This window comes from Lepisosteus oculatus, chromosome 4 (genome assembly GCF_040954835.1).
Source record: "Lepisosteus oculatus isolate fLepOcu1 chromosome 4, fLepOcu1.hap2, whole genome shotgun sequence".
Classification (NCBI taxonomy): Eukaryota; Metazoa; Chordata; class Actinopteri; order Semionotiformes; family Lepisosteidae; genus Lepisosteus; species Lepisosteus oculatus.
This window is the reverse complement of record NC_090699.1, coordinates 50,862,443-50,884,905: the sequence shown is the minus strand read 5'-3', so window position 1 is coordinate 50,884,905 and position 22,463 is coordinate 50,862,443. Positions and strand designations below refer to the sequence as shown.

General features: G+C 36.9%; 1 protein-coding gene across 10 annotated transcripts in view; it reads left to right on the top strand.

The window, feature by feature from the left end:
* The window catches only part of foxp1b (forkhead box P1b), a 195,338-nt gene that overhangs the window by 4,608 nt on the left and 168,267 nt on the right, over positions 1-22,463 (top strand). For 8 of the 10 annotated variants that reach the window (XM_015347197.2, XM_015347198.2, XM_015347188.2 and 5 more), the window contains exon 2: positions 703-792. The exons of 1 other annotated variant lie outside the window; for it this stretch is intronic. The gene's annotated coding sequence lies outside the window, so the exon portion shown is untranslated. Of the gene's footprint in view, positions 1-683; positions 793-22,463 lie in introns of all 10 variants that reach the window. One more of the 10 variants, XM_015347191.2, reaches the window with a different exon arrangement.

Sequence of the window (22,463 nt, the reverse complement as noted above, 5' to 3'; positions counted from 1 at the left end):
ATAATAACAAGCAAGAAGATCTAGCTTTTGTTGCTAGACATGATAGTGAAGCAGGTTATTTAGCAAGTTTAAAGTGTTTTCATAATAGAGTGCTGCTTTTCACACTTGTTATTTCTGTTTTCTCACATATATGCAGAATATACATTTGTTCTTCTAGCTTCAATATCTTTTATTAAATGCATATAATTTAGCAATTTGCAGACACAGCTTTTTTTTGCATCAGTGATATTTCAAGAGTGAGTTATGTGACATTCCCGTGATATTTCAGAAAACAAGTTCTGCATCATACTGGTGTGCTGTGTTTGTGTGGGGGCTAGGGTGAATATGTTTCTAGGAGTGAAAGGTCTGGTAACTCTTGAGGTAGCTAGGGGATCTACTTTTCTTCTGATTTACTGCTAATCCCCACGCAAACTGTATGATATGCACCTCGGTTTGTTATAAAGTTATCACAGCTATCCCCCCCAGAGGAGAAAACATTTAAATTTTTTGCTCAGATATCCTTGAAGCACCTTTAAAACCAGTGTGGATTTAAATAAAAAAAAAACTGCTGTTGTGTTTCTTTTTCTTCTTGACCCTCTTGTCATTGTGATGAGATTTTTTTATTAGAATTTTTGAGTTGGAAGCCTTTAACGGCCGAAGTAAAGGCTAGCGTTTCTTTATTTTTATTTCACCTTCCTTAACAGCTGTTCTCTCTGTATGCAGCATACTGACCTGCTGTGCTCCTCATGAACTGGAGCCAAGCCTTCAAACCTGAGGGACAGCACAATTGTTCAGACTAGGAAAGAGCTTCAGGTAAGAATGATACTGATTTCATATCACCGTGGTGCCTGCAAATCACAACACACATGCTTATGATAGTCATTAGCCAAAGCCATAAATCATCATTCGATAAAAAAAATAGTCTGAGTACTTTGATATTATTACCCCTCACCCTCTAATGCTAAAAATGACAACGAATGGTTAAGGAAAACTCTTCAGTGAATGGCTAAAGAGCGTTTATTTATCACAGAGGTGGAAGATGATGTCGTTTGGCAGGTAGAAGAGTTTAGATTTGGAACTGCCAGCCGTGAATTTGTGTTATAAAAATAGTTTGAAATATTTTTTAACCCACCTCCAACCATGACTACAGTTTTCTTATTGTGCTTTTGTGAAGCTTCCTTTGTGCTTTTGAGATGCTGTGATATAATTATCTGCTTATGGCAGAGTTCTTCACTAGGAACGATTCTAAGTGTTCTTATTAATTGATGTCAGTCTGCAAATTAACGGGGTTTACTGGTGCTGGATCATTAATGAAGCACAAAGACACTTGGGTGTGCCTCAGTTTCTTTTACATCGGAACATTAAAACCATTGTTCTTTCCACATAGTACTTTCCACATACGTAGCTCTGTATACCAAATGGCTGTTCACACTAAAATATAGGATATAGGTTTTTAATGGTATTGTATGCTTATTTCTACATTTTTGTTTTCTTTGTGGCTTTTAATTTTGGTGCTGTAGCTTTCAGAAAATGTTTTTTTCTTAACCAAAATTGTTTATGTATATGGAAGTTAAAAATAGCTGTTCAAAGAGAGGAAGTCTTAAGGGCCTTTAAAAAGTAGTGAAAAGGTGTGTAGTTGCTGAAGGTTGCAGTATTCATATCTTAATGCAATTACAGTCACATCTGCATCATGCTGATGCCTTGAAAATGAGAGAGTAAGGGACTCTTTGTGTGTGGGAGGTTTTGAACACTCTGGGTCAGACGCACTGAAGGAGTGAAATCTGTTTCACAATTAGAATTAATCTACTCATAAGGAAAATACACGCATTTGTGCACATCCTCGTGTTCTCTTATATTCAAACAACATTTAATTGTTTTTCCTTTCAAGCCAGAATTTCTGCTTTTTTTAAACTTATACTAATTGTATCAAGCTACGTTAGGAATCTGAAGGTGACATTTTTTTTATCTGTGCTCTTTTTCTAAAGGAAAACCTAACGTCATTTTGTTGTCTACCGTCAAATAAGCATTTCAGTTAAGTGGGGTGGTTTTCAAGGTGCGTTACAAGAGGCTGTAAGTCTTGTTGGATACTTTATTCATGAAGTGAAGTGCAGATTACAGTGAAATATGAATACCTTGATTAAGTCCTGTTGCCATAACAAAAACTATGACAGTTTTGTGGTGAAGCTACAGGCTGTCCAGGGCTGGGCTGTTAAAGTTGTGGTTAAAGCTCTCTGAACCAAAAAAGCAGAGTTATTTCTCTGCATAAGGATCATCTTCCTGATTTTGCCTACAGACTGTGGAAACTCACTGATTGGATTAGATGAAGATTAGATGATAAAATGCAGAGTTGTTACAGATCCTTTATTACCAGCTATGTGGCTGGCAGCTGGCTGCGTTTCAGACCCAGGGATCAGTTTTTCCTGATCCAACCTCAGTTTCCCCAGGAGACAAAATTAGAAGTCTTAAGGGTGAAAATAAGGGATTTCCGAAGACCCCAACGATCTGCAGGAGCGCGGTGGTATATTGTAAACGGGAAGCACAGTTAAAAAGAAAATAGCGATCCACTGTTAGAACTGCAAAAAAAGAGCTATCATTAACAAAGGGGTGTTTCAACAGTAATGCTTACCATAAAAAGCCTTTCTAGACTAACAACTAAAACAACAATGAAAGACTATTTTCAGTCATTTAAAGTAGTTGTAGGATTTGTCTCCCTGAGCAAACATGTTTTATATTTTGATTTGGAGAGCTTGGTAGAGTAAGGATCTCGGATACATCTTGTAATTGTGTTGAGGTATAAATACTGATTATGCTGTCAACGATTCTGAGTTGAATCTGACAACAGAGATGGGAAACGGATAAGGGTCAGCTGATGGAGGCAGACTTGAGCACTTGATAACAGGCCATGTCCACACTAAAACGCTGTTCTCAATAATAAAGAAAAAACTGCAATAATTTAAAAGAAGTTAACCGTAGAAAGTAAAAACATTTTCTACTAGTGTAGGGCTGTGCACTGCACTGGCAAAGTGATTTAAAAACATATTCAAGTGAAAGTATATCTGTAGTGTGGGGGAACATCAATACAGTACCACAATGGGCCAAATGAATATTAAGTCCTGTAAAGAATGTGGTGGTATTTGAGGATCCACAAAGAAATGCACATCAGTATTAAGTGTCAAGAGTCTGCCCAGACCACACAACATACTTTTGTAGATGGATTTAAGTCTGGAGTCCCTGTTCTGCGGTATGGTATTAGATGTATGGTAGTGTATACGTTAACAGTATTGAATTTTTTTATGTAGCAGCTAGAATAGTTTAAATGAATAGTATGGACAGAGCCTTTTCCTGGTATGTAGGCATAAAGTTAAGAACTGTGACATTGTGAATGAACTATAGATTTATTACAGCTGAAAAACAAAGACTGATCAGTTAAATGGTCCTTGTTTTTCACAGCATGATAAGTGGATTATAAATGAGGCCAGCTTTGGGTGCCAATGACTTAAAGGTTTCTGGGAAGAGTACATTAACAAGGTGCTGACAGTCCTAATTATAGATGTAGTGAGAGAGCGATACGATTTTCCTCCCGTGATCGATAGTGTTCTCAAATGGCACTTTCCCTCAATAAAGACTCCCTAGCCTGTGACCATGTGGCCTGCAGCCTGCAAGGGTGGCCCTCTTGTCCTATATTCCCCCTGCTGCATTTGTTGGAGCGCTTGTTTTTATTATTGTAATTACTCACCTATCTGCAGCAACAAATGAAGTGAGTTAAAAATCTTCTGCTTTGCCATATGTTGCTGTCTGTATATTCACCTGGCACTGGAAGCCCTTACACCTGTACTTCCCAGCTGTCCAGTTAAGTGCGTGGTGACCCCCTAGAAAGAGCTTTGTCCTGGACAGTTTTCCCAGACCAGTCCTTACTAACTGCCCACTGATCCAAAGTGTTCTCTTTCATTTTAAAATGCCGTTGAATTTATTGTTCTGGAAGGAACTTGCCTAGAGGACTGTCACTGAAGCAGCAGGAGTTTGAGTTTCGAGAGTCACAGGTTACATGTCAAGGAAAGTGGGGTCAATTTGTGGATGCTATCTATCACTAGGTTGATATCTATCTGTGTGGAGTTTGTATGTTCTCCTCACGCTCTAATGGGTTTCCTCTGGGTGCTCCGGTTTCCTCCCACAGTCCAAAAACATACTGGTTGGTGAATTGGCTTCTGGGAAGATTGACTGTGGTGTGAGTGTATGAATCCTGTGATAGATTGGCTTCCTGTCCAGGGTGTACCCTGCCTTGTGCCTGTTGCTTGCCAGGATAGGCTCCAGCTCCTCTGCAACCCTGAACTGGAAGATGCAGGTAAAAAATAGATGATGGATATTCTGATTATTCATTGTTTATTCTTTTTGTGTGATATCACCTATACTAATGATATCAATAGTAATGAAAAAGCTGTATTTTGAAGCAGCCTTTTTTACTTTTGTTTTTTTAATAGTTTGTTACAAGGTTACTTTTAGCAACATCATCATGCATTAATAGCCATAACAGTACCCCTACCAATACATTAGTCCTCATAAAAACAGTTTTAAACTCCTTCTTCCTGTAAAAGAGCTTTGTTTATTGAGTCTATACCGTTACTGCAGTCTGAGAACTGAGGTTCTTTGTCATAGTCTGCAAACAGTTTTCAGACCAGCAATTTCTTACTGCACATTAAGCCTTTCAGAGAATCACTATTACTTTGCACTTGTCCCAGTATGATTCATTTTGGACTTGAAATTGTAACCAGTGTCACACATGAAAGTAACTTTTTTCTTGTGTATTATGAGTCACTTTAGCAAATAGTGATTTCACTTCAATATACCATTTTAAATAGAAAATGTGCACATGCCTTACAATAAAATGTGAGTAAGAGTTTTTGTTACCTACAGTAATGTTATTGACTTAAAGCTTGACTTGTCTTCTTTGCTAGAACGTATGTATAATTTTAACCGTAAGTTAATAACTGATGGATGAGGTGTGTGATTGGTAATCATTCCAGTGATGTCAACAGCTGCAGGGAGCTGTAGGAGTGCAAAGTTTCACAGCTTGTGAAATGTACTGTGTGAAGTATTCCAAATCATTTTGGAGTAGTATGGCACAGTGGTTGGCAGTACTGTCTAGCAGCACTGGGGCCCTGTGTTCAGTTTCAGACCTGAGGCGCTATCTGAGTGGAGTGGAGGTTGTGGAGTTTATATATTCTCCTTGTGTTGGTGAGGGTTTCCTTCGGGTGTTCCCGTTTCCTCCCACAGTCCAAAAACATAATAGTAGGGAAATTGGCTTCTGGGAAAACTGTCCATTTGCCTTTACCATGGACTGGCACCCCGTCCAGGGTGTAGCCTGCCTTGTCCTTGTTGCTTGCTGGCTAGGCTTCGGCTTCCCAAGACACTGTACGGTATAAAGCAGTTTGGCAAATGACATGACATGACATAGTTTCATAGAAGATTGTCCTGTAGATGGTCATATGATTGGTTTTTTAAAACCAATTTATTTCCTTGGGCTAAGAAGTTTCTTGTTTATTCTTGTTGTGTTAAGTATAATACAATTTGTGTCTCTGTTTTTAATTTTTTTTTACTTAATTTTTCTTTTGGAAAATTGCCTTGACACAAAGCTTAACATGACATAACCTCTTTTCATCAACTAAATTCTTGCAAAAAAAAATGAGTTGCTTTGATCATATTTCTGTACAGCGCTTAGCAGTGTGTCTCTCTATGTGATACACTGTTAGAATACAAAAGATGTGGGCTTAGGAAGAGTATGGCACTTTGAAACACGTATTGGATATGAGGGACTGATGCAAATGGATGACAGGTTACTAAGTAGAACTAGTTTAATTTGTAGAGGAGATTTTTGTCATCTTCCAGCAGATGACATCTGATTCTTTGTTTAGAATTTGTATGAGGAGAAATTTTCAAGACTAAAATGATAAGTAAATTATCTGAGAAGTCAATTAATTAGACAATATGATTATTTCAATATGTACTCTTAATAGGACATGCTATTAATAGGAATGCATACTGTATTACTACTGCATACTGTACATTTCAGTATTCAATGTGAGATTTAATTCAAAAGCCTCAAAGAAGTTGGAACTGCTTTTCAAAAATGTTTAACTTTAAAACAACTTGCTCACTGATTTAATTATTCAAATTAAATGGGTTGTTACTAATGGGCTTATTGTTTCTTATTTAACGTATTATAGTAGGGAAACAGTGATCCTGCTCATTTTGCTGCCTTTTATTAAGCACATAATAAAGGGGGAAACTATGTGAAAGTACATTTAAATCTGAGGACAGGAAAGCACCTCTTTACAGAAAGGATTGCAGGAGTGTGGAACAGGCTACCCAACCATGTTTTTGAAACTGAAACCCTGGCTTCTTTTAAGAAATGGCTGGTTGAGATCCTTTGTACAAGAATCTGCAACCTACAAAATTTGTAATCTTTCAAATGTTCTTATTAAAAATGAGGGTCTAGTCTAGAGGTTATTTCTTCAACTCTGTAGCCTTTTTCAAAAGTGCAGAGCGGTATGATTGCACACGCACCAATTCCCAGATTATACCGTAAGCAATAAAAAATAAAATAGTTTAAATAAGGCAAATGTTTTGTTGAATGGCTCAAAAGGAGGCTGTGAGAGATAAAACACTCACTATATACCTTGTGGTATGTCAAGACTGATATTATATTTGTAATGAGGTTGAATCTCTTAAATGTTTATTATGATTGCAGGTTGCATAATTCCATGGACAACAATTATAATAAATCTCAAATATATCTCCTTCATTCGCATTTTTTCTTCATTAAGAAGAGTTAAGAAGCGGTTAAAACATTTTGTGTTGTTTAGCTGGTGATTTTTTAAAGATTTCTTATTTTGCTGGAAAAACTGAATGCAAAATATCTAAAATAGGAATTGCAGAAGGTTCACAAGTATAAGCATTTTTATTGTGTGTGAGTCACATAGTTTGCATTAGAAGTATTTTTGTGTTTGTACAGGGCAGGGTGTGGCTGTTTTACCACCACAAATGTAGGTGGTACTACATATTAAGTATTGTTTTGTTTATTAACTACAGTTATTGTCCTCAGGGAACTGCAGATCTGTGTATATGCTTTTACATAGATAAGTATGTGTATTTTTGGTACAGTGGCTTCTTTTAAGAAAGTAAAAACAAAACTGTAGCCAGTGCAGAGTAGTACTTGAATGACAGTTTAAAGATGTTTTGGTAATTAGACATGATGTCCTTTTGAAAACTCTTGAAGTAATGAAGTATTGGCAGTCAAAATCAATTGCTTTGCAGTCATGTGAAGTCAGCATGAAAACTCGGTAGAATTTAATTTGCATGCTAATTTAAATTTAATATTGGTTTAACTGTGATGTTAAAACTATTTTGATTTCCCAGTGAACAGGGCTCACCCATTTTGCATTTGTTGTTAAATAAAGTATATGCTCAATTAAAATGGCTCTGATTTGACAACAGTTGAAATCATAACTGTTTTAAGGTTAGATATACATTTAAGAAACTGAGCAAAGGAATCATAAACTTTCTCTAGTTTCATGTGCTGCGCAGAATGACTAAGGAGATCAATAAACAGCCAAGAGTGTCTGGCAAATGTTATAGATCATTTACTCATGTTGTTTCATTATGAAGCTTCGTGTCTTACAAGTTGCGTAGTGCTTGGGAGTTGTAGTCCTTCAAGCTATTTTCATCCATCTTAGTCCTGAATCGGTTTGAGAAAGATCATTTCACATCTGGGAGTTTTGTCTGCTTTACATGTAACTGTTGTATTGAAAGAGTCATCCTACAAAGAGAGTGGTTTATAAACCTGCAAACACCTACCTTATTTTTGAGGCTACTTTATAAAAACAATGTCATTTCTTCTAGTATTTAGTGGCTATTAGAATTTTTATTTTATTGGCTTGCCTGGTCTGCCTGCAGACCCATGTTCAGAGTTAGTTGTGAGCAAGAGTGATGGTGGAGAACTTTTTAACTTGTGTTGCTAGAGCATAACAAGTGCGTAAGCACATTTTTATCTTTTTATGCAGTCGAGTTTCTAGGTTTCCATTTCACAAGGCCTTGTTTACATTTGTAAATCTCCTATATGTGTGTATGTAAATATATACAGGTGTTTCACAAGAAAGGTCTAAATATGGTCTCACTCCAGAGATATGGCCTGTTGCAGGTTACAGCTCTCTTCCTTTTGTTGCCCGTGTTTATTTTTTACCCAAAGTGTGGTAGAAGAAGTACTTGGTTTTGCAGGGTGAAGCTACAGATTTACTATATGTTTGTCTGTTCAGGAAAACTGGGTTTAGAATCTCACTATCGCTCATTGTTTTCACTGGTAATTATTAAACCTTATTTTGTTGCAGCTGGCAGCTTGTTGTATCACACCCTTTAAAATAACCCTGGGCACTGCGATATTTAATTTGTTTACTGTGTCCCCACCCTTGTTTTTGTGTACCTGTATTTCTTTAAGCTCTGAGCTCCCTACCTCTGAGTAGGTGCCACACCCTTCTTTTTTTTTCCAGGGGAAGTTGCTGTTCTCTCAGCACTGATGATCCTATGAAGTCATCTATCACATGATGTTCTGTTAAACAGAGCAAACAGAGCAGTTTTTCCACTGCAGTACTTCTGCACTCACAAGGGTCACCAGCAACAGTACCTTGAAGCCTTTTTAAACCTGATTTAACTATTGATTAGTAACAGAAAGCAAAAAAGTGTTATATCGAATTAGACCAGCAATATACATTTGGATAACAGGCTTCACAGTCTAGCTACAGATCATTCAGAAATGAATTGAATTGAATGAAAGTAGTGAATGGCATACTGTTTTTTTTTTACTGAAATCTTTTTGTGTCCCAAATAAAAAGTGGATCATAACAGAATGTAATATAAGTGAGTTGTATGTCCTTCTGTTTTTGTTTATTATAGTTTTATTGGTTTGGTAACTCTAGAGATGCTCAACAGCATGTTTTTTGTAATTGCAAACTAAACAAAAAAATCAGTTTGCATTTCTTTGATGACTATTTCCTTGCTTTTAGGGTATTTTATACTGTTGAGTACTGCTATGTGATATTTAATTATTTTTCTCTTGGTAGTTAAGTAGTGCTCGTTTCCATAGCGCTCTACCAAAAAAAAAGAAGGGATGTGTAAAAAGTTATAAAACTATATATACTTTTAAGAGAATTTAAGCATAGCAGAACTTGAAATAGATTCCTGATAGGTACCGTAGTATCTGCAAGGTTTGATGTTGCTAGAATAGCTAGAAACTTCGTTAAAGATTTTCTTTATAGGTTTACTTAGCACGTAAAAGGAATGGAAAGTGAATTGAAGAACTGCTGTTCAGATCTTTGTACTTGGTTACATCACACAATTATCACCTTAATGATTGCTTGGCAAGTGGTGATTGTGCATTTTATTTAGTGTATCACGCATTGCACATTAGCAAAACCGAAACTTTTCTTCTGCTATCTTCGAAAACCAACAAAAAACAGCTTTTCCAATAGGGAAACTGATCTTGATTACGTCAGCAGTTGGTAATCACTTTGGCGATTTAAAAATACCCAAATTTGTAAAGTGATCTGAAAGATTTAAAAGCAGTTGCTTTGCTGAAGCTTAGTGATTTAAATACTGTAAAATGGTAAGGGGGCCATAAACTCAGTGTTAACTTTTGTCCATCCTGAGCAGTATATTAAATTTCAGAATGCCTGCATTTAAAATCAAACCTAATTTAAAAGGCACCAAGAGGCACCAGTCCATTGCAGGGCACACACAAACACAGATGTGCACACAATCACACCAGGGGTAATTTTCCCCGAAGCCAATTACTCTACCATGTCTTTAGACTATAGGAGGAAACCATATCGCCTATAAGAAACCTTTGCAAACAAGGGGAGAACATACAAACTCCACACAGATAGCACCCCAGGAATCGACACCAGTGCTCCAGCACTTTGAGACAGCAGTGCCCCACTGTGCCCCCATGCCGCCTGTACAATTGATAGTTGTGAGGACAAAACTATTTGCATACCCTGGAGAATTGTGTCTTCAGCAGGAACACTAGCAACTATTTTTTCTTACTTTATTGACAAAAACAGCTGTTCCTGCATTCAGTTTAGTATGTTTCTTGGCAACCATGGCTTGTATTACATATATGCTTGTTATTTTAGTAGGATTTAGGTTGGGTAATCACCATGACTGATCTATTCCTGCACTCCTTAGACTTTGTTATTGAATCGGTTGTTTTCTGACTGTGTTTCACACTGAAATGTCAAATTTCATCTGATGAACCTGTATACTGTTTTATGTATTACTCATGGTGATTTGCTGCATTTAAGTTGCCTCTATGCATTCAAATGTTAGTCTTTGGAAGTGTTCATACTTATACCATGATAGACCCATTATGTCGCTTGACCAATAGAATGGTGAAATTCTCATTTTTGTTGTCTCCATACAAATTCCCTACTTTCCTAAGTACTCTTTTAGCCCCATTAGAATCTAGAATATTAAATTAAATTTGGCTGTATCACTAATAGCCTTTTGTACTGATTCCTGTGTGATTCCTGTGATTCTTGAAAAAAGGCTTGTGGCTGGGCCTGTAGTTCTTGATGCCCTTGTTGTTTTACTGTTTTCTTTGAAACTTGTTTTTCAACTTCTGACAAATTAATTACGCTGTACCCTAGTTTTTTACGATTGGCCAAGTCAGTCTTTTACAGGTCTTTAATTATTTACTTTTATAGATATTTACTTGAATTTTGTTCTCCTTTCCTCTCAGTTTTTATGTACTACTTAATATTTCACAATAACAGACTGTAACTAGAATACTTTAAGTGTTATTATTCTCTTTGCTCTTGAGCATTTAATGAAAAATTTTGTTTTTCAAAATGTTCACACATTGGAAATCAGCTTCACAATAGTTTATAAAATTTGCTAGCCTTTAACGACAGTTTGTGCTTTCTTTCACAGTCATTACAATGCCTGTGTTGAATTTTCAGGGAATCCACTCTTTGGACACTCTTTGAATAATTTTATATACAGATAATCTATTCTTTTTTTTGTAATGTAAGTAATTGGCATCTAATTTTTCTTTGTCTATCAGGACAGCTGTACCTGACAATTTTGAAGAGTCTCAGCCAGCCCATTCATGTTGTGAAGCCACAGTTGGTACTGTAAAAGTCATGCTAAGAATATCGCCATCACAAAAGGGGCAGGTCCAGGGAAGGGACTAGCTCAGGCAGAGAGGAGATGTTTGCCCTCTGGCAGTGCTGTCTTGGAAAAGAGTTGCATCACCATGATAGCAAGCAAGCAAAGGACACGATGTCACACTTGCCAGTTTTGTCTTGGCACAGCGCAGCTGCAGCACTGAAAAACATGGATAAGCTGATCCTAAGTGGTGTGCATATCGATCATGAGGAATTGATGTAGATAGCTGATGGCGCTGCACTATAGCATGGCCATCTCGGATGTCTAGCATGAAACTGAGAACATTGTGTGTGAGTACATGATCGTAGCCGGTTGTTTGTATCATCTCCAGTCTAGTTATATTCAAAGGCATGTGGAAGTCATCAGTAGTGGAGTTTTGACTACGTCGCTGTCTGGTTTGCTATGTGGAGACGTGGAGTGATGACGCGCGTTTCTTCCTTTGTGTTGCGTGCTGTGATCCTTTATGGTGTGTCCTAGTGATCTGCAGTCACTTGGGTGCATGATGTAGTGCGCTGTGTGAAACATGGGTATCTTGACTCCAAGGTAGACATTGAAGTTGAGACCTTAAGGGGCTGATGAATGACTGTAAGACATTCAGATGTGTGCTGGTCATATCCTTGGATCCCGTTGTTTTGAAACACTCCTTTATCATTTGTTTTCCACTCTATCATTCCTTTTCTCTTCCCAGGACTTCCAAAGTCTGCTCCTTTGTTTCCCAGCATCTGTTGGTTTTCATTTCAGCCGGACTCTTGGTTGCTTATTTGAACCCTTAAGTGAAGTAATAAAGTAACTGGATTTTATTCTTTCCATCCCCTCAAAAGTAGCCATTTTTAAAGTTACATAATATTTAAACATTAAAATTAAAGCCTCTTTAAATGTTTTACACAAAACAATTAAAAAATCTCTGCAAATTTTTAGTACATTTTTTTAGCTTAACAAAAAACAGCAGACAATGCTTATATACCTACCCTGGCCCTACCTAGGTCAACATTTGTGAACATTAAAATTTATAATGTGAGATAGCAAGTGCTACTTTATCCCTTTTTCAGTAAATGGACCTTTTGCAGCTTAAAAACCACAAAGCAAATACTGTGACTTGCACAGTATAAAATTTGTTTTAGTCGATAATCATCCAGAATGAGAACATGGTTGCTTATAAAGCACTGTATCAAAGGGGATATTGTACTGTACATCTTCAAATTCCTGTTAACTGATTGTGGTGCAATGTCTAAAATAGTCCAAGTAGGTAGCTGAGTCAACATGTGAAGGCTGCAAAGGAACAGCTGAAGCTCAAGTGGTGGTTGACACGTTCAGGTTGACACCTGAAAGAGGCTCCACAGCCGAAACGTTGTGTCTCTTATTTTTCCCTTTCAGTATGGAATAAACCTGTTTGTGGAATAAACCTACCTATTCCTTTAACATTTAAAATAGTCATATGGTATCTCATATCTCATGGTATCAACAGGTTAAAGGGGAACTGCAGTCCCAAATTTTCAGACCGGTTATTAAATCTTGGTCTGAGAAAATTCATTGAAGTTATAGAAGCATTTTCCAAATTTTCGAATTTTGTCTTGTAGGTCGCCATGCTGTCGCAAATTCCCACGAATTGCGACGTCATGCGGCTCTTCCCGCTCACTAGTCGCTGTAGTGACTAAGGTAATGTTATGTGATGAACGAGTGAATAAGCATAGGTTGTGAAGCAGACATTTCACTGCAGAAATGTTCCAATGTGAACTGCATTCAGAGGTAACAAGTAAGAAATGTTTGTCGGCAAAACCGTTTCGGAATCAAAAGCAATATTTCTGCTGGAGTAAAAGAGATGTATTCATGATCCTGCTTGTTTACAGTGTAATAGGGCCACAACACATCACCGGAAGTCTTTTTGTCTTGTTCTGAATCGCACAATATGGCGCTGCAGATACCTGGAAGTTTAATCTATTTTGTAATGTAAGCGGGAGGTTTTACAAGTTACTGTGTACATTTTACTTTTATTATGGTTTGAAATGCACTGATCAGTGCAGATTCTTTCTAACCCTGAAAAAAAATAGCATTACAATTCTCCTTTAAAATGGTAAAAAAATGTAAAATTGATTTTTTACAAAGTATTTACTAGCACATCATTCATTGAAGCAGGTGTAAAATATTTACATTTTTAGTGCAAGATGAATTGCCCTTTTGTTTCAAACCTTTAAGAGATTACATAAAATACTGTAAGGAACGGCAACTTCGAATTCCATAGTGGTAATTTTTTTACTTTACTGACTTCACTGACAGTTTTGTAAATCTGGTTCGCAATCTTTTTTTGCACTCCAAATTTATGTTAGTGACTTACAATCACTCAGTGACTTGAAAGCAGACTACTCCAGTTTCACAGTAACTGTGGTTCATTTTCTCTGGGCAGGAAATACTGATTAACCGGTCTGAATCCAGGTGATTTGTTACAATACCTGGTATTGCAGCAGAGTACATCTTTCATGTATTTTTATAGGACCATCAACTCCACTTTAAACTTTTTTGACTTCCTTCTTTTAGCTAAAAGAAAAGGCTTTGAAGTATGCTTCAAAAAGGTGAAGAATTTGTAATGAACTATGAACAATATCACACATTATGTGACCTTTTAGGCTCTAAGATATATATGCAAATCTTTAAGTCAAGACAGAATTTGTGAAAACATTTTTAAACAGTAGTAAAATTGCATATAATGTGTATGTGAGATGTTCATAACAGAATTCATAAGATGTTTGTATTAAGGAAAGGGAAGCCAGTACTTTTCACAGATTTCACAGTCTACAAGGAACTTGCATTTTCACCAATCCTGTTATCTTAAGACTTCTTTCAATCAAGAAATAAGCATTACAGTTTTTTTTTAATCATAAAAAAACACAAAGGCACATATCCAAGTATGGAATCAGTACTGAAAAGAAAGCACTTATGAAAAATTAGTTTAATGCTGTATGTAGTACCTTTGTTGTCCAATGTTTCAGTAATTTCCATGGTGTAGCCTTAATTAATAGATAACAGCACATGTTATGCTTAGACGTCCAACCATAACATGACTCCACTGCTTCATCCAATTCAGAGCTGAGTGGGGGGTAGGTCCTAATACTGCAAGCAGTGGGCACAAAGCAGGGTACACCCTGGATGGGGTGCCAGTCCATCGCAGGCACACACGGACAGAAACACTTACACACTCAAACCAGGGCCAAGTTTCCCAGAAGCCAGTTAAAAACCAGCAGGGCTTTGGACTGTGGGAGCAAACCAGAGCAATTGAAAAAAACACGCACGAACAGGGGTCGAACATTTATGTACAAACATCATGCAGATAGCACCCCAGTTCCAGAATTAAACCCAGGGCCCCAGCGCTGTGAGACAGTGCTAACCACTGTGCCACCGTGTCACCCTGGTTAGAAGTCATAAGCATTTTTTGCTGAAATGGAAAATAAGACTGATAACTTCAGCTATTAACTTCACTTTTGTTAGTTTTACTTTAGCTTTAGAATTGGTAGATTTATGCCTTAAAATTTATTCCTCTGTTTTCTTAATTTCCCATGTTTTTGTTCCTCTTTAGAGTTCTGTGCAGCTGTAGATCATAGTACTGTGTACAGCTGTAATGTTCTGTACTTGGGTATGAATTGGTATACATGTTCTAAAATGTTTCTCTGATTTTCTAGACCAATTTTTAGACTGTATTTTAATAAGTTACATTTAGTGTTGGTCATTGGTGGTACCAAGCAAGATACCACTCTACCTGCTTTGAGTTTACATGATTTTCAGTCTTCAAAATAAGAATGTTTTGGTGTTCTTCCGTCTGCTTACATACACACTGAATATCAAAATGGAACCCCACCGAAACACTCATGAGACAGGAAAAGTGCCATAAACAACTGAGTTGTGTGAAAATCTATTGATCTCCAAAGAAGGTACAGTAGAAAACATTTTGCTGTGGTTTCACCTCCAAGAGATCTCTACTAACATCACACATGCTCCCGTCGCACATGAGATAGCACATCCCTGCTTGCTGTTGTGAAAACAGTCCTCATCATTCTCCAGGGGTTATTGCTGTTTGTTGCAGTTCTCCGAATCCCTCTCCAGTCAGGCCCAGTATTTAAATAGGGTTGATGTCAGGAAAATGTTGAACCGCTCATCAGTTCAATTTTTTTTTCCTGTTGTAATTAATGCAATAAAGGTTTAATTTGGTTGGATGTTCAGGGTTATTATTAAGTTGAAAAAAAGACCTTGCTGAATTTGATACATTCTTAAATAGTAGTAAAATCTCTACTGAGCGGCGTGTGTACTTGCATGCTTCTGTACAGATTTATTCTTCAGCAGCAGCATCCTGACAGTCTCACTGTTTGTAGCATGTACAGTGTAATTTGGCTGACAGCAATAACTGGCAGCAGAAATAACCAAATTATTTAGTCATGGGTTTTTAACGGCCACAACAGCAAATGGATGTTAAGTAAATGATGCAATTTATTCCCTTCCTTCTCATTGCCAGCCTGCCTGCCACAGGAAGGCTGCCAGCTTTAAATAAGTGCTACCCAGATGGTATTCACATGACGCCCACTTGGTTACAAAATCATCACAGGGAATAACTCGACTGCCACAACAAGCAATAGGTCAATTGAGCAGGAATGCCTGTTGCTTCGGTGTTTTGCATATGCAAATCTGTTAATGTTGTGTCATTTCTGTAAACGCAGGAAGGTTCTATCTCTAGGGTACTAAATGAATTGGAAAGTAGCCCAGTTAATAGGCAGCTTGGAGAACTACGGTTTTGAAATGTAGTGCCACAGCTTGCTTCCTCTGTGCTAACACACTGCTTCCTGGATGCTCTCATTTTCTCTCACAGCTGAGGCTGTCTTGAGGAAGTGCCTCTGATAGGGTTGTTTAGTAATGGGACAGTCCGGCTAGGTTGTTTTTGAAAAGGCTGGATGAAGTGATTTTTTTTTTGTTCGCCGTTCTTAAAAAGTGGCTCTATTTTTAGCGTGCGTGGAAGACAGTTGCACTCAGCCCAAGCTCTCATTCTTTTTCCTTCTCTGTCTGCTACATTTTTTACACTCAAGTCTCATCAACTACAGATGTGGCACACAGTCATCTTGGAAAGTCGTGAACTGTCGTCTGTGCAGTTTAACAGCCAACATCTGCTGCAACAGACTGGAGCAAGCAACAATGTGGAACTGATTTTCAGAAGGGAGAAATAAATAAATACAAACAACACTATATATAGACAGCTATTCTGGGAGGTGGTGATAGACAGTTTACTGATTGATCAGTATTAAATTGCGTGGTTTTATTTAACCTTGTATTTATCTCACCTTTCTGTATAATTATTTCATAAATACATTTTGCTTAGTATTGTGTACATGCCTACCATTCCATCTGTTAAATATATAATTTGAAGATAAATAGATTAGGTAAGAAAATTGTATAAATTGTACTGTACAATTGTACCATACTGTGCATGGCCAAAAGATTATTTTTGCTCTAAAATATAAAATCCAGATATGTTTTGCATTCAAAGTATTGAAAGTAGTTCATTTCTTTGTGGTGTTCATTCTATATCTATGAAGTCCAAATTATATCATATTAGTTACTGTACATTTCCTCCCCTTAAAACCACACTCACAGTGTCAGCTTTGAAAATGTCAAGGTTTAGTCATTTATCAGTCTTGCATCATCAACTAAGACTAAGAAAGATGCAAAAAGTGCAGAATTGCACAATTTGCCCATTAAAAAAGTGAGAAGTATTGAGCAAAAGTTTAAAAATCCATGAAATTATGAAAAATCTGTTTGGGTTCTCACTGTAATTAAATACATTTGAACGGATTATCTGATAATTCATATAATTGATTTACCGGCTTATACTCCTTTTAAGAACTATATTATTTGGTCAAAGGGTATTTCCATTTTTAAAGAAGAAAAATTAAATGGAAGTATTTCCATTTTTTTCATGCAGCTTTGGAATGTTCTTAAGTGCGCCCCTGTAAGGAAGTTACAGATCACGGTTTTAGAGTAGGTAAGTTGTTCACTGAATGAAGAAGTGTCTCTTGAAAACTGTCAAACACTAAATTTAAATGTGTTGCTTGCTTTTGGTGTACATTTCTCTGAAAACCCTCCTGACCAACCTTGAAAAAAATGTGAGAATCAGATGGAATTTGCAGGATGTTAATGCCTCTTAAAATCAACAAAAGCTCAATTAACATATATGAGTGCAATGGTAATATGTCATATCACAGCATCTAGAATGTTTTAAAAACAAGTAAATTAGTTGATTGTATGTAGAGCATTTATTCATTTTTACTTCAGTTATGCAGTATTGAATTATCTGTTAAAACCAATTACTTTCAAAAATGATAATATGGATACAGTATATATTTTAAATGCTGCATGGTTTGGAAATATTAAAGGTTAGCTGTGCTGTCTGGTCAACAAGAAACAATAAAATGATGCTGACCATCAGTGTATTAGCATCTCTGCATCTGAACAGCACATTTGACCTGGCATGCATGATTACCAAGTGGCTTGTAATTTGTAGCTGTGAAACTCTACAACACTGTTTGATGAAGTAAATGGATGGTCTCTATTGGCTTTGATACAGTTAAACAATCAAGAGCTGATTGTATTGCTAGGCAGACCAATGTTTATTTTGAGATGCTTCGTCTAAAGGTAGCTAGACTTAAGGCCTGGAGAGCCTTTCCGGGTTTAATAAGAATAAACAAAATAAATGTTTTTTTTTAATGAAATTTAATACTAACAGAGCTTGCATTTTTAAGCATGAAACATTGCTGTTCTCCTACTTAGATGAAGGGGGATGTAGGAGGTGAACAGTATGATCTTTATTTCTGATTTTAAGGAGCTGTCTCTAGCTGCAGTGATGTTCTTTATTATATAGTGTCTTTGTTTTGTTGACACCCAGGGCTGTATTTGGTTAGTCCAGCTAATGACACTGTCAGGTCAGATTCAAGGTTAGGCTTATAAGGGTCATCTTGACATCTGTCTCATTGCTGCCCTTTAATCAACGAAGTGCATTCTGTCTTGAAGCCGTATATACTGCTTAATGCAAAACAGAAATTTAACAAAACTGAAGAATTTCTTAAACAACAAATCTGAACACGCACACCCTCTTAAAATCCCTCTTGCTATTTTGTATATTTTCTGGCCATTAAAGGTGTGACTGTGCTGCCTGATCTTAAAAGGAAGCTTGTGTATTTCAGAACAGAAAGGATTTTTCTTAACCTGTGCAACCTGAATTTCAAGAAACCAGCAAAGTAAAAAAACAAATCAGAATGTAATTTGTACTGTTTTCCACGTTGCTTTCCTGAGCTCAAAAAATGTTGCTTTTTAAAAATGTTATAAATGTATAATAGCAGATTGGATCTTCTTTTTTATGGGCGGTTCAAAAGTATGCTGTTCAGACATGTCTCACTGAGTTTGAATAACTCTTCTGGGTGGAAAGCAAGCTGCACTGGTGGTTTGGAGCACCCAATAAAGGCAAATTCCTTAAGCCAGGACACAGTTAAAGAAAACTTGAATTTTACTTATCATAAATGTATGTATTTATTCTCTTTTTGTGCTTATCATGTGTGTAAAACATGCCTGTTAAGCGCAGATGAGAGGTCATTGTAGTGAATGCTTTTAGATTATACGACATCTTGATTCCTGCTCATTGTATCCTTTTAATCTCCAAATTCAAAGACTACTTAGGTAATACCAGAGAAAACTGAGTCGTTTCATTAAAATGTGGAAACTATTGCATACTTCATTACCACTAATTTCTTCTTAATGCATTGGGAATGGTTTTCATTCAAATAATAAAGTGCTATTAAAATATTTTATTTTGCTTAAAATAATTAAATAACTCAATTAAAATTATTAAACCAGCACAAGACAAAAATTATGCACTGTAGGACTGCAAAGATGTTTTTCATACAAACACTTGGGAAGAAAGTTATCCATGTCACATTAATTGAACACTTCTCAGTTTTATTTTTTCTTCGCCTCCAAATTATTTTTGATCATGTAGCTGTGCAGTCAACGTATATATTTTAAGAATGGCCTTCTCTCACACATGCAAGTAAGATGAATTTTAGCAATAAAGGCCAGATCATAAAGGCTTTTATTCTAAATCGCTCTGAGGATTGTTATCTGTGAGATGTGTGCACTGCCTTAGTCCTGTTCAATCAAGTGTCCACTTAGCCGTGACTCGAGTAATTGTTCCCAAGTGGGCTACACAATGACCTGTTAATGTCTGTGTTGACCCTGTGACCTTGTCTGCACGTTTGCAGAGGATTTTAAATCATGTGGATATCTGTGCTACTGTGTGCTCTGAGGTCAAGTGGGTGTCTGTGCTGTTAGACCACTTTCTTATAATTGTACCCCATTCTGCACATCAGTTAGGGGACTTATACTTATACTATCTTATTCAACAAGATACCGTGAGCAAGGTTGTCTCAGTAGGAGAGACTAGTATTCATTTCACTCAGGTTCCTTTAGCAAGGTTATCTCAGTGGGAAAGGCCAGTATTAATTTTACTCAGGTTAAGCTTTGCTTTTCTGATGGCTGGGCATCTGTAATGGAAAGAGTTCAGAGGATACACTCTCAGGGTTATGCTAGCCAGTTATGTGGAAATCCCTGTGATGGGCATAATTGCCTTGAGATGCTGTTATTGACTAGACAGCGGTGATGTGCACCCTTGTGGCAGTGTCTCATCTTGCCTTCAATGTGGTATGACGGGTTTTTTAAAAACTCTTTTGTGTATCCTGTATTTTAGCTAGAACGATATCTACAATACATTTCTGAGGTTGTTTTTTGCGCTTTGAGTTAATTCAACAAAAATTCTATCAACCTTTATTTAAAGATGTACATTTTATTTTATTAAATGTATTGTTTGAATCAAAAAGTCTTAGTTTGTGTTGGGGAAGAATGAAAATACATATCTTCAGGTGTCACAAATGTTTTATTTTAGCACAAACTTACTTGAATGGCATTTTGCAACCCGTTTAATTTGATGGATCAAGTTGTTGTTCAGCTGATCGAGATTTTATTTCGGGTATTAAAAAAAAAGTTACTTCTGTGTTTCTCAGATCATTAACCTCACCCAGTCATAAGTGAGGCTAAAATTGAAAACAGAAGAAAGAAGACTGTTTTTCACCTTTATAATTTCTGCAACACTGTGACTGTTTTTTGCGAAAGTTTGTGTCTGAGCAGTAAACTTCACACCATACTGGGTATGCGAGAAATGGTTCTTTAAAGGGCTCTGAATTGAATTCAGAATCTTTAGAAACTTGACACATGAATAAGTGGCAATTAACAATTACTTTAAAGTGGCTGGTAACTGGTTTCTTTTGAAACTGACAAGAATTGTAATTTGTGTGAAGGAAGGATTAAAAACATATGTTTCAACATTGAAGAGATCCCTGTTAAACAGCTGGCCTGCAGAGGCCCTGCAGACTTTGGAAAGTAGCTGTATCGTAGCCGTCATCTCTCTGATATTGTTTTTATACAGATTATTGCTTTGATAAGAGGATTATATAGTTAAGGGATCCTCTTTAATTATTTATATTCATCAGCTAGGAACATGTTTTACTATCGAAGTTAATGGCTATGGTGTGAAGTGTGGACAAAGTGTCAAAAAGAAAGGCAGTTTCTCTCGGAAAACACACACCCTTGAGAAAGTAGTGCCCGGAATGGTGCAGACATAAATTATGCTTGGTAAAGCCGTCTGTTGGGATAAACATATTTTTGTTGATTAATGACATACATACAGGCTGGTAATCAGTGGGTCTTATCAGCGGCTTTTCAGAGCTTGACATTGGTAGAGGAATGCGTACTGTGGTGGAAATAGTACTTTGCTAATGGTGTTACAGCTGAATTCCACACACATGAATTATGACAAGTTGGGCTGACTGCTCTGTGGTTTGTTTTGTCTGGTTTGGTTCCTACTTTTAAAGTTACAGTTGCACTTGGTCATCTGAAGCTCGTCTCAGCAGACTGGCCTATTCAGCAGGATCCCCTTGCACTGCCGGGGAAACGAGTATTGTAATCATTGTAATCTGAAAGATGCAGCAGGCGCCATCATTTTCTCTGAGGTTGACTTCAGTTTATTATTTTTTTTCCCATGCACATCTACGACCATACTCTGGCACGTACAAGTAGCAGTGGGCATGGACAATGGTTTAGACACAAGTTACTGCTTCTAGGTTACCATTGCATATTCCCAACATATGGAAAGCATTAGCAGAGCCTATGGGCTATACCTTTGTATGAGAAAACACACAGGCAAGCAAAGAAAGAAAAAAACATCTGCGCTGGCCGATTAATATCCCTTATTTGTTATTTTAAATGTAGTCAGAACTTGAAGTCTTCGATTGAATAGCAGCAATACATTTAAATTAAGCAAAATATATTTCTATAAAACAGTAAATACAGCTGATTTACTGTATGTTTAAATGGACACTAAAAAAATGATTGGTTTCAATGGGGTGCTGAATTAAATTAAAACTATTAAGAATACAGAATGCAACCGGTGATGCTGCTTTCTGAAGAACTTTTTTTCCGACAGGGGTTTTCTGAATTTTATTGTGCTTTTTCTAAGATGGAAATGTCCCCTTAGAGGAGCAATTATTGCATTTAGGCAATATTTATTTATCCTTTACCTTTAAGGTTTGACATAATGAGTTGATCCAAGAAGTCCCGCCTTTAAAATCGGCAGTGTTTTCAGCTTCCCTTTAGAGGTGTGTAGCTTTTTATGGTGAATTTTGGTAAAAAAAAATATTTTCCCATATCTTGACATTTTTGAAGCATAAATGTGATTTGGCTCTCAAATTGTTTCAACAGATCCCTTCTTTAAAGTTATTTTTAAGACAGCAAAAGACCTAAAGTGAGTTTAGACAACAATCCTTGTGCTTCTACCCTTTTGAGCTGCTTTTTTATGAGTATTACTTTTTTTAATACATTTGATACAGTGATATACTGGTGTCCCATCCAGGGTGTATCCTGCCTGGTGTATCGTTGCTTGCAGGGATGGACTCTGGCTCCCCCACTACCCTGTATGGGATAAAGTGGTTAGAAAATTGATGGATGGATAAAACAATTTAACAGGATATTGGTGTGCAGTAATTCATTCGAGCCTTGCTGAAGTCTTCCTGTTTAACACAGTAAAAGACACTTGAAAATGGTACTTGTTCAGTAGAAGTAGGGTTCATGGCCATACTTCATATTCTGAAGCAGACACGAATTATCCAGATTTGGCACCATTTGCTGCTTTCTTT